The sequence below is a fragment of the Triticum urartu genome, chromosome 7A, assembly GCF_056163025.1.
Source record: "Triticum urartu cultivar PI428250 chromosome 7A, HENAU_Tu73, whole genome shotgun sequence".
Taxonomy (NCBI): domain Eukaryota; kingdom Viridiplantae; phylum Streptophyta; class Magnoliopsida; order Poales; family Poaceae; genus Triticum; species Triticum urartu.
Window position 1 is genome coordinate 622142512 of NC_141879.1, and position 12114 is coordinate 622154625.

The following is a 12114-nucleotide window of genomic DNA, read 5'->3' on the forward strand; positions in this document are numbered from 1 at the left end:
TCCTTTTGAAAGCAAGGTTCCCCTCGCCCACAAGTTTGCCGGGGGGAAAGGAGAAGACGATGGTATGGGCCAGGCGTCGTTCAAGAAAGTTTCGCCTTGCCGGGAAGCAAACAACAGAAAAGCTAAGTTGCCAAAATTTGAGCAATCAAATTTTTAAATTTTAAGTTATCTCCCTTGAACGACCGCACTTTGTATGGAAAACCTGTGCGCGGAGGAACCAACTCGTAGCTAGTTGCGCCCTTACTTTGTTTCGAGTCCGCTCAACAACTTAAGTGAGCTGCTAGCGCCCTTACTTTGTTTCGAGTCCGCTCAACAACTTAAGTGAGCCGCTAGCGCCCTTACCTTGTTTCGAGTCCGCTCAACAACTTAAGTGAGCTGCAACTAGTTACGACAAAGTTTCTTGCCGGTAGCAGCACCACCAGCAGGCTGCTGACGTCCCGCACTCAGCGCTCGCGGCTCAGGTGCCTGCGCCGGCAAGTTCCCTAAAAGCGTAGGGTAAAAAGACATACAAAGGAAGGAATCAAGTAAAGGGAATAACATTGCAATCATTCCATAGAACAAAGTTATATTACAAAGATAACTTGTCGCAGCTCTAACAGACTGTTTTCATGACATGATAAGCAGCGACAAGGAAAGAAGAAATGGGCGGCCTAATCTACGCGATCGCCTTCGACCCGCTTGATCCCGCTCACCTTGTCCAGAATGGGTGCGACAAGGGCCTTGAGCTCCTCCAGATCAGCCTCCGGCGGCAAGGTCCTGAGAATGTTGGTGAGGCGGAGGCCCGGATTGCGGAAGGCCACCTTCATCAACACCTTCTGGAGGGCTCCTACGCAGATCTTGCGCGACTCGTCGGCCAGCTGCTTGGGGATCCTCTCCCGGAGTCGCTGGAGGGCTGTCGCCACGCCCTTGAAGAACAGGACGAGCTTGGCGCTGGGTTGGAGATTGTCGTCGGAGGAATACCCAAGATCTTCCATCCCTAGCTGCACCAGCTCCTTGTCGATGTCTGTGGCGGCATTCACCAGACTCTCCGTCCAGTGCGTCACAGTCCCCCTGAAGGCGTTCTGGTCGGCGGCAGCACTCTCCAGCAGTGCCTTGTCGGCCTTGATTTCCTCCTTCAAGGCCGCCTCCCGCTTCTTGGCGCTGTCTAGAGTCTTGGTCGAAGTGGTTAGCTTCAACTCAAGATCCACGTTGGAGACCTTGGCGGCGCTGAGCTCTCTGCCCTTCTCGGCGAGATCAGCTTCTAGCTGCGCCACCTTCGTCTTCAATTCCTCCTTGGCGGCTTCGGCGGCGGCGATGGCGTCTTCTGCTTGTTTGAGGGCTTCGCCGAGTTTTCCCTCGCGCGCGGCAAGCTCCTCCTCATGGGCGTCGAGGTTGGCCTTCCGCTGCGCCAGCTCGCCCTCCTCCGCGGCTAGCTTCACAGCGGCAAGTCGTTGCCGCTCTTCGACTTCGGCCTTCTCGAGGAGGAAGGCCTTCTGCGCTTCAGCGAGCTGCTCCCGCTCCTCCGCCAGGGATCGGAGGGCTTCCCGGTGGAAACCCCCGAGCTCCTCCGCGCGCTTCTCGATATCGGTTCCCGCCTTCGCAACGAGCGCCTCGCGGGACTCCAGCTTGGCTTGCCGCGCGCGGTAGAGCGACATCAACCTGCGCAGCAGCCGCTCTTCTTCGGGCTCGTCGCTGCTGCTGCTTGGCGCGTCGACCAGCTTCAACCCCGCGGAGGCAAGCACTTCTCCGTCGAAGACCTCCCCCTCGACCGGCGCTCTGGAGCTTGATGCCCAGGGAAGATTGATAAAGACGTCGTCGCCGGCCTTCAAATAGACGCCCGGCTGGGGCTCCTTGGAGCTTGGCGTTGCGGCTTCGGCGGATGGGTCGGCGGTCGGCGTAGCGCCTGGCGCTCCTGCGGCCTCTGGGCCGTCAGTACGACCGCCAGACTCCTCGCCGGTTGCTGCGGCGGCAGCCTTGGCGGCCTCTGCGCCGGCGGCGTCTCCAGCACCGGCTGGTTCGTCGACGGCGACCTCGGTCTCCATCTGCTCCGCAGCGGATGGATCTGACGGCCGGAAAAGGGGGGAAGAGTCAAACAAAATCCAGCAAAAATCCAACAGAAAGAAGATCAAAAAGAAGAAGGATCCAAGAGAAGTTTTGAAGCAAGGGGAGTACCTGCACCAGGCTCTGCGGTCGTGGTCTCCGTCGTTGGGGGGCCGCTGGTGCTGTCCCTCGCCGGAGAACCCTCCCTTGCCGGAGACTTCTCCCTTGTCGGGGGATTCTCCCTTGGCTCCTGGAGGGGCTGCTCGGCTCCTACACAAGTCAACAAGCAGATATCAGCAAAGACAAGTACCCAGACGCGCCTCGCAGCAGAAAGTAAATCATGCACTTACGCTGGGGGCTGCCCTGGAGGAAAGTCGCCGGGTCCGGCAAGGTTGTCTCGGGCGCGTCACCTGCTGTCGCAGTGGGCTCGTCCTCGATGACGATCACCGGGACCTTAGCTCTCTTTGCCGCTCTCTGGGCCAGAGTCCTAAAAAGGAACAAGTTCATAAGAAAAGCAAGTGAGAAGCAAGACCAACAACAAGAATTGAAGAAATGCAAGTATAGCAAGAGAAGCTTACTCTTCTTCTTCCTCCTCGTCGGAGCTGAACACGGAGAAGTCGAAGTCTGGCTCACGCCCGGCGCGAGGAGGCGGAGGAGTAGCCTCCCTTGGCCGCTTGGCGGGAGCGGCGATGGTGGTCTGAGACGACCCCGCTCCAGCTGTCGGCGCGGCGTGAGCAGTGGTAGGAACTGAAGCGGTGGTCCGGCTAGACTCCGCTCCAGTTGTCGTCGCAGCTTGAGGCGCTCCCGCGGCAACGGTGTTTGTCGCGGTGGAGCGTGTCACGTGGCGCGGCGACTGTTGACCCGCTTGCCGCTCCGTCGCGTCGCCGACCTTGCGGAGGCGCCTTCTTGGTGGGGATGGAGGCTCTGCTTGCGGAGAGCTGCCCGAAGAAGAGGAGGAGGAAGAGTCGATTTGCAACGAGCCGCTCGTGTCCTTGGCGGGCTCGCTCGGCTCGGCGTCACGCCCGGCAAGCTCCTTCTTGCCGGCAGACTCCCCTCGCTCGGCACGGCTTGCCGCCTCCGCTGCATCGGCCTCCTCCACAGTAAACCCAAACTCGCCCGTGGCTGCGGCTGCCGCTGCCTCCTCCAGCCTGGTGGCGATGAGTGCCATCTCCGCATCCGTGGTGTCGCGTGTGAGGCCGTCTTTCTCGTCGGGGCGGATTGGCACCTCCACCAAGTCATCGAAGAACTGCTGCACGACGTCGTCTGCGGGCTCCTGCCAAGTTGGCACAATTCCGTGCGAGTCACACTCCGGCATCATTGCACGGATGCGGTCGAGCACAGAGTTGTTGCACAACGGGACGACGCCCCCCGGCAACCTGAAGACCTCGGGATGCTGGGGGTCATACTTGAACAGCTCCTGCAGCATCGCGTTGAGCTCCAAGACTATGAAGTTGTAATTGAGGCCTGGCCGCAGCCTCATGATGTCTGCCGCGTTCTTGAACTCCCAAGTTGGCCTCCCCCGTTCCTGCAGGGGGGCGATGCGGCGGCGAAGGAAGTCTGCGCCAACTGCGCCAACAGTAAGCCCAGCAAGCCTGAGGCGCAGGATCCTGGTGACGGCAATCTTCAGCCTGTCGTCCTCCGGGGCCACGTCACTCCAATCGCTGCCACGTGCTACTGGGGTTCGGCGCCGGGTGGTGAATGGCTGCGGGCTCTCCTCGTCAATCCAGCACCAATCAGCCCTCCACTCCTCCCACTTGCCGCGGAATTCTCCCTCCAGATACATTTCCTTCTTGCCGGCCCTTGAGATCCAGGCGATTCCGCCGGATAGAGCCTCTCCTCTCTCTACTCGGGGAATGAAGAAGTGGCGGAAGAGGGCTATGTTGGGAAGGACTCCGACAAAGTTTTCGCAGAGATGTGCGAAAACTGCCATTGTCAGGACGGCGTTGGGGGTGAAGTCAAGGAGGTGGAATCCATAGGTGTTCATGATGTCGCAGAAGAAATCAGAGAAAGGCGGGCAGAGCCCGCAGTAGAAGAACAGAGCAAAGAATGGATATCCGTTTGGGGCTCTCTTCCAAGCGGCGGCGGGGAGTACCTTTGTGCGCGGATGCGCACGCGTCTCCGCCGACTAGAACAAGTAGTAGTTCTCCCTCAGCTCCTTAGCGCCAAGCTTGGGGGGGAAGACGGATCGCTCCTTCCGCAGCGCCGCGAGCCGCTGTGCCTCGGTCGACTTCACGGCCTTCCCCTTGTCGGCTTTTGGAGCCATGGCGGAAGCAGTGGAGGAGGTTGACGGCGTTGGTGGCGGTGGTGGCGATGGGGAGCGGAGCGCTGCTCTCTCTCTCTGCTTTGGGGAGGCGAGGGGGCAGCGGAGATTTCTAAGATTGGAAACGGCAACGGGCGAATGTGTGAACTGCCCCTGTTTCCCCTGCTTATAAGGGGAGAGGGGGCGGACGTTCCGCATTTCCGAATAAAGAAACCCCCACGATCTCTCCCACGACGCCGCATTCAACGCGTGTCATTCAGGGAGGGCGCGATGGATATGGAGTAAGATACGGCGTAACCTAGGCCGCGCGTGCCCGTGCCCTGTTTTGGGCCTGGCCCAACAGCGCTCGGCACCGTGTATGGCCCAGGCCCAGGGGCTCCTGTCGGTGTACTAGAGTAGGGGTACCCTAGTATCCCGAACTTGTGCACGGGCAGTCGCAGGATCCCGCGGCAAGGCTTGCCGGGTGACCGTCAAGATCCTCCATGGTTCCTCTGGAGCCATTCAAGAACAAAGTGTCCAAGCCAAGAAGACAAGACCCCGGCAAGAGGAGCTTGCCGGGAAGGCTGTCAAAAGCATCCCAAGACCCCGGCAAGAGGAGCTTGCCGGGAAGGCCACCCAAGGCATTTCAAGGAACTTGCCGCGGCGCACCACGCGTCCCGGCAAGGCCCGGTGAGCGACAAACTCCCGGACGCGACAAGACAACGACCGCGGCAAGCTGCTTGCCGCGGCAAGCCACCTCTCCGTGCCCGCGCTCCAGCACATCCACCAACGTGTCGCTCTGGGGCCCTTCCAGGCGCACGTGGCGGAAGGCTGTGCAGCTAGGGGCGTGCGGTGGCAAGCGGCGCTGACAAGATCGCCATCATGGCGAACGGTGGCATCCCTGGCGGTCCCTTTTCGCACTGTTTAGGCGACACAGACGGGCATTTAAGGCCCTGGTCCCCTGCCGTCAGGGTTAGGTATGATACACTGTAGCAGGTAGCTGCGCCTACCATAGCACCTTTCCATTTTTGCCCTTTACATCCGTTGCCACCTGTCGGTAACCCCTTGAACATATAAAAGGAGGCCCGTGTGTAACGTAGGGGGAGGTTCGAACACTCACGCTCGGTCTCGCTAGCTGCTGGTGTGTACTGTAGCACTCCGCGCTCCCGAGCAAGAAATCAATACAAACCACAAAGCAGGAGTAGGGTTTTACGCATCCGTGCGGCCCGTAACCTGGGTAAATCGCTCGCGTGCATCGCCTCGATTTGCTCTTTGCACGATCTCCGCCCCCGCCGAACCGAAAGGGACCCGGTCCGCCGGTCCCATAGGTGCCCGTGGATCAGTACCCCCGCACTTTCCGAGGAAACAACCTCAAGTTCATAGTATCAACTCCATTGGAAAAATTCCATCGATTATAATTGGAGGTTTTGAATTTCCTCTTCCTACTGTCAAAAAGAAATATGATATACTTATTATTGGGGATGTGCATATCCCTGTTGAGGTAACTTAGTGTTATTCGAAATTTCTCCGGTTTCATGATTATCCGAATGAGTTTGTTAACAAGACTTGATCAACCTTGTTAGTGGATTCTTTTTGACGAGCATGAGATGGATGAAACTAGAAGCACAACCTTCTGTACCCTCTCTATATTTTCTGTTAATTAGTAGAAATAAAGTAAAAATAGTGTTTTCTGTCTGTTTCCTGACTTATCCATGCAATATAAAAATATCCCGAAAATAAAAGTCCTCGGAATGACATGCCAATTTAATATGATTTTTTCGGGAATATTTGAGGATTTACTGTGCAAAAATTACCGCGGGAGGAGCTGCCACCTGGCCACGAGGGTGGTGGGCGCCCCCCCCCCCTCTAGGGCGCGCCCGCCTGCCTCGTGGGCCCACGGTGGCCCTCCTCCACTTATCCCAGCACCCATCTTCTTCCTCTGTCTCACACAAACCCGAAAAACCAACTCAACCACGAGTTCCAGCCACTTTTGCTGTGATTTTCGATCTCCTTGCTCAAAGCACCTCTCGCAAAACTGCTTGGGGAGATTGTTCCTTGGTATGTGACTCCTCCATTGGTCCAATTAGTTTTTGTTCTAGTGCTTTATTCTTTGCAAATTTGTGCTGCATAGGTGACCATGTTCTTGAGCTTGCATGTCAAATTTATATGGTTCCAAGTAGTTCAAATGCTTGATTTAGGCTCTAGGCACTTGTAGGAGTAGTTGCTATCAGTTTTATTGAAGTTGGTTCACTTTTGTTTGAAGTTACTAAAATTTCAGATTATTTCAGAAAAATAATGAGGAGACTTTTGAGGGGTTCATCGAGCTGAAGCTCAAAGGATAAACAAAATGAAGAAGCTCAGAGGCTCAAATATAATTTGCCTCGTACTGCGGAGATCCGGCCGTGTGAATGGCCTTCTGATAATTTCTTGAGAGAGGCCGGGATTTATGAGGATTTCTATTCATTGATTAAGAATGCTGGCCTCACCGACTTCGTCCGTGACCAACGTCCACAGTATCTCTTACTCACAATACTTTTGTGCAAAACTTCTACTTTTTCCCTAAAGAGTCACCTCCTTCAGTAGAGTTTCATTTATATGACGTTGTGAAGAAAATGCCATTGTCTGAATTTTGCGTAGTCTGCAACATACCTCCTGATGGTATCTTAGAGGAACCACCTCGTAAAGAGTTAGAACCATTTATTAACCTTATCTCTATGGGAGAAACCAGGAAGGTTTCTGATGCAAGAATTACTAGCATACATTTTCCTGTGTTACGCTATTTTGCTTTATTTGCTAGTCGATGCTTGATTGGTCGTGGGAACTGTGGGAACCTTAGTGTTCCTGATATTATTATTCTGTTCCATGGTTTATACCGCAACAACACTGTCGGTATAGGCGGAATTATTGCTAGGCGGTTGAGTCTGAACCGTACTAAAGGCCCCATCTTTGGAGGCATTTATGCTTCTCGCCTTGCTGCACACTTTAACATAGCTATTAGGCATTATGAGAAAGAAGAAAAAATGCTACCTAATGCTTATCTAGACTATAAGAGCATGATAGCTCATGATTTTCTTGTTAAGGACAGGAATGGAGAGCTCAAATATAAGTTATACTTTGATAAACATTATCCTGAAACTATTACATTGCCTGCTCCTTCTTTGTTTAATTTTATAGGACCCTACCTCGTTACGTGGGCTGCCGTCCAAGCTTACAAGAATCCTGCACCAGCCCCAGAACAGGAACCACAAGATGAGCCTCCACGACAATCTGTTTATTCTTGGGATCCAGAGATGACTGTCAGCCAGTGGCAGTCAGAGTCTTCTTCTTCATCACAGTATGATCCCAACTATTCTTCGTCGCAGTACGATCCCAGCTACACCTACGGGTATCCGCCAAGCTATCCCTGGCAATAGACCAACTTAGGCCAAAAGCCTAAGCTTGGGGGAGTATGTATTTCTCACCGACATTACATTTATGTTCACACACACTCATTGCTAGATGTCGGTGCTCATACTCTTTCACTGTAATATCCATGCTAGTTTATTTTCCTTTTCCTGCTTCTTCTTGTGTGTTTGTTAAACCTTAAGAAAAACCAAAAAAATTAGTAGTAGTTTATTTTTCTGCTGTAGTAGTAGTAATAAAAAAAGGAAAACCCAAAAATATGTCCCGTTCTTATTTTGCTTGTTGGGAGCTTTCCCATGTAAATAGTTTTTATTTTTTTTCTCTTTCCTTTGGGGGTCAGTAGGAGAAGACCGTGATTAAATTATTGAAGTGGCTCTTATATGCATTATTGTTGAATTAACCCAGAGCCCATATTGCCTTGTCTTCTCCTGTTTATTGAATGCTCGCAGATTTCAGCTTAGTCCAATGCACGTGCACTCTTACTATTATTCACATCGTTCGGTCGTGCAAGTGAAAGGCAATTATGATGATATATGATGGGCTGACTGAGATGAGAAAAGCTGGTATGAACTCGACCACTTTTGTTTTTGTAAAAATGATGAGCCCCTCGTTCTTGATTCAGCTTATTATGAATAAACATGTTTGCAATGACAATTAGAGATCATAGTTGCTTGTGCCATGCTTGATTAGCTATGAGTTATAATGGTTTACCTTGCGTGCCAACATGCTATTGAGATGGTTATGATGTGGTATGATGGGTGGTATCCTCCTTTGAATGATTTAAGTGACGTGACTTGGCACGTGTTCACGCATGTAGTTGAAATAAATCAACATAGCCTTCACGATATTTATGTTCATGGTGGATTATATCCTACTCATGCTTGCATCCAATGTTTATTAATTTTAATGCATGTACATGGCTGTTGTCGCTCTCTAGTTGGTCGCTTCCCAGTCTTTTGCTAGCCTTCACTTGTACTAAGCGGGAATACTGCTTCTGCATCCAATCCCTTAAACCCCAAAGTTATTTCGGATGAGTCCACCATACCTTCCTATATGCAGTATCTACCTGCCGTTCCAAGTAAATTTGTATGTGCCAAACTCTAAACCTTCAAATAAACATTCTGTTTTGTATGCTCGAATAGCTCATGTATCAACCAAGGTTGTCCTTATCTTCCGTGTTAGGCGGGTTATTCTCAAGAGGAGTGGACTCCGCTCCTCACTCACGAGAAAATGGCTGGTCACCGGGATGCCCAGTCCCATGCTTTATGCAAACCAAATCAAAATTAATTGCAAACAAAACTCCCCCTGGGACCTGATGTATGTTGGAGACACTCGTTGTTTCGAGCAAGTCATGGATTGATGCTTGTTGGTGGAGGGGGGTATAAACTTTACCATTCTGTTTGGGAACCGCTTATAATGTGTTTAGCATGGAAGATATCGCCATCTCTTAGTTGTTACGTTGACAATGAAAGTATATCGCTCAAAATGCAATTTATCTCTATTTCAAAACCGAGCTCTGGCACCTCTACAAATCCCTGCTTCCCTCTGCGAAGGGCCTATCCATTTACTTTTATGTTAAGTCATCACCCTCTTATTAAAAAGTACTAGCTGGAGAGCACAGCTGTCATTTGCATTCATTACTATTAATTTATATTGGGTGTGACTATGATTGGATCTCTTTTACCATGAATTACAATGTCTAGTCAGTCCTTGATCTTTAAAGGTGCTCTACATTTATGTTTTGCGGTCTCGGAAAGGGCTAGCGAGATACCATCTTGTTATATCATATTATGATTGTTTTGAGAAAGTTTTGTCATCCGAGATTTATTATTATGACTTGCTAGTTGATTATGCTATTGATATGAGCAATTATGAGACCTGAGAATTATTGCAAATGTGGTTAGTTATGATCTATGCTGAAAACTTGAATGCTGGCTTGACATAGTTACAACAACAAGAGCAAACAGAGTTTGTAAAAGTTTTTCTTTCTTTCAGTTTGTCAACTGAATTGCTTGAGGACAAGTAAGGGTTTAAGATTGGGGGAGTTGATACGTCTTCGTCGTATCTACTTTTCCAAACACTTTTGCCCTTGTTTTGGACTCTAACTTGTATGATTTGAATGGAACTAACCCAGACTAACGCTGTTTTCAGTATAATTGCCATGGTGTTGTTTTATGTGCAGAAAACAAATATTCTCGGAATGACCTGAAACTCCACGGAACATCTTAGAAAAAATAATAAAAAATCCTCGCCAAAGATGAAGACCAGGGGGCCCACACCCTGTCCACGAGGGTGCCCCCCCCTCTAGGGCGCACCCCCCCTACCTCGTGGGCCCCTGGATGCCCTCCGACGCCAACTCCAACTCTATATATTTGCTTTCGCAGAGAAAAAAATCAGAGAGAAGAAATCATCACGTTTTACGATACGGAGCCGCCACCAAGCCCTAAAACCTCTCGGGAGGGCTGATCTGGAGTCCGTTTGGGGCTCCGGAGAGGGGGATTCGTCGCCGTTGTCATCATCAACCATCCTCCATCACCAATTTCATGATGCTCACCGCCGTGCGTGAGTAATTCCATCGTAGGCTTGCTGGACGGTGATGGGTTGGATGAGATTTATCATGTAATCGAGTTAGTTTTGTTAGGGTTTGATCCCTAGTATCCATTATGTTCTGAGATTGATGTTGCTATGACTTTGCTATGCTTAATGCTTGTCACTAGGGCCCGAGTGCCATGATTTCAGATCTGAACCTATTATGTTTTCATGAATATATGTGATTTCTTGATCCTATCTTGCAAGTCTATAGTCACCTACTATGTGTTATGATCCGGCAATCATGAAGTGACAATAATCGGGACCACTCCCGGTGATGACCATAGTTTGAGGAGTTCATGTATTTACTATGTGCTAATGCTTTGTTTCGGTTCTCTATTAAAAGGAGGCCTTAATATCCCTTAGTTTCCAATAGGACCCCGCTGCCACGGGAGGGTAGGACAAAAGATGTCATGCAAGTTCTTTTCCATAAGCACGTATGACTATATACGGAATACATGCATACATTACATTGATGAATTGGAGTTAGTTCTGTGTCACCCTATGTTATGACTGTTACATGATGAACCGCATCCGGCATAATTATCCATCACTGATCCGGTGCCTACGATTTTTCCATATACTGGTTCTCGCTTATTTACTTTCCCACTGCTACTGTTACAATCACTACAAAATACCAAAAACATTACTTTTGCTGTCTTTACTTTTGTTGCCGCTACCACCACTGTCATATTACTTTGCTACTAAACACTTTGCTGCAGATACTAAGTTTCTAGGTGTGGTTGAATTGACAACTCAGCTGCTAATACTTGAGAATATTCTTTGGCTCCCCTTGTGTCAAATCAATAAATTTGGGTTGAATACTCTACCCTCGAAAGCTGTTGCAATCCCCTATACTTGTGGGTTATCAATACCACATGAAATTTGTGTCACTAGATTTGTGTTTACAAGTATTTTTTATGATAGTCATTTTGTATCACATAAACCAAATATTAAAAGAGTAATAATTGGTCAAAGTATTGTCTTAACGAAATGAAATATTCCTTATTCATTGAAACGGAGGGAGGAATTGATTCTTTGTTATTGTACAATGTGAATGATCAAAGCATGGTGTGTGTCAATATTTATTTATTTTTTGAACAGAAGGGTCATGATGACCATGAAAACTTCATTAAAACTCAGCGATTACAACACAATGCACATCCAAGGACTCTAAGAAAAAGAAAATGCCACCTAGTACCTGACTTCAACAAGAAGGACGCGAGACTAGAAATTAAAATTACAACTAGGTCCAAAACAACTCCTATCCAGATCAAGCCTCGCCATCATCCAGGAAGAATCACTTGGAACGCCGAGGCCTATGTAGCAATGAGAACTCACTGTGAACTCCAAAAAGAAGATGTAATTGCCCCTTATAGGCCAAGAGGAACGAGGTGGACGTCCTTCGATCAGAAAAGGAAACAACGTAGCTATGAAGACCGCAACCTGATGGCGCCATAGCCCCTCCAAGACAGTGGCTGGTGATCATGATCTTCAAACCCATATGCAAGATCCATAGTTCCTCCCTTCACCATCTCTCCATCCACCTATACGCTGGCCTCGAGCTCAAAGAGAAGAGAATGAGGCCTTCACCAGATCAGGGTTGTACTGGAGCTTATTGGGGGAAATGCCAATGAAGATCCATCCACCAACGGTAGGCACCACGTTGCCACTAGAAGAAAGATCGACGCTGCTAGCCACTAGGCATTGCTAGAAGGCGCCAGCAGCACGTTACCCAACGGTATCTCACCAGACCCTGTTATCATGCCGAACTCCCTAGAGGAAAAACCTACCCTAAAGCTAATATGTACATGGTTACAACAGACACCTCCCCCGTCCCTACTCTGACGAGCCTCATAGGCGAA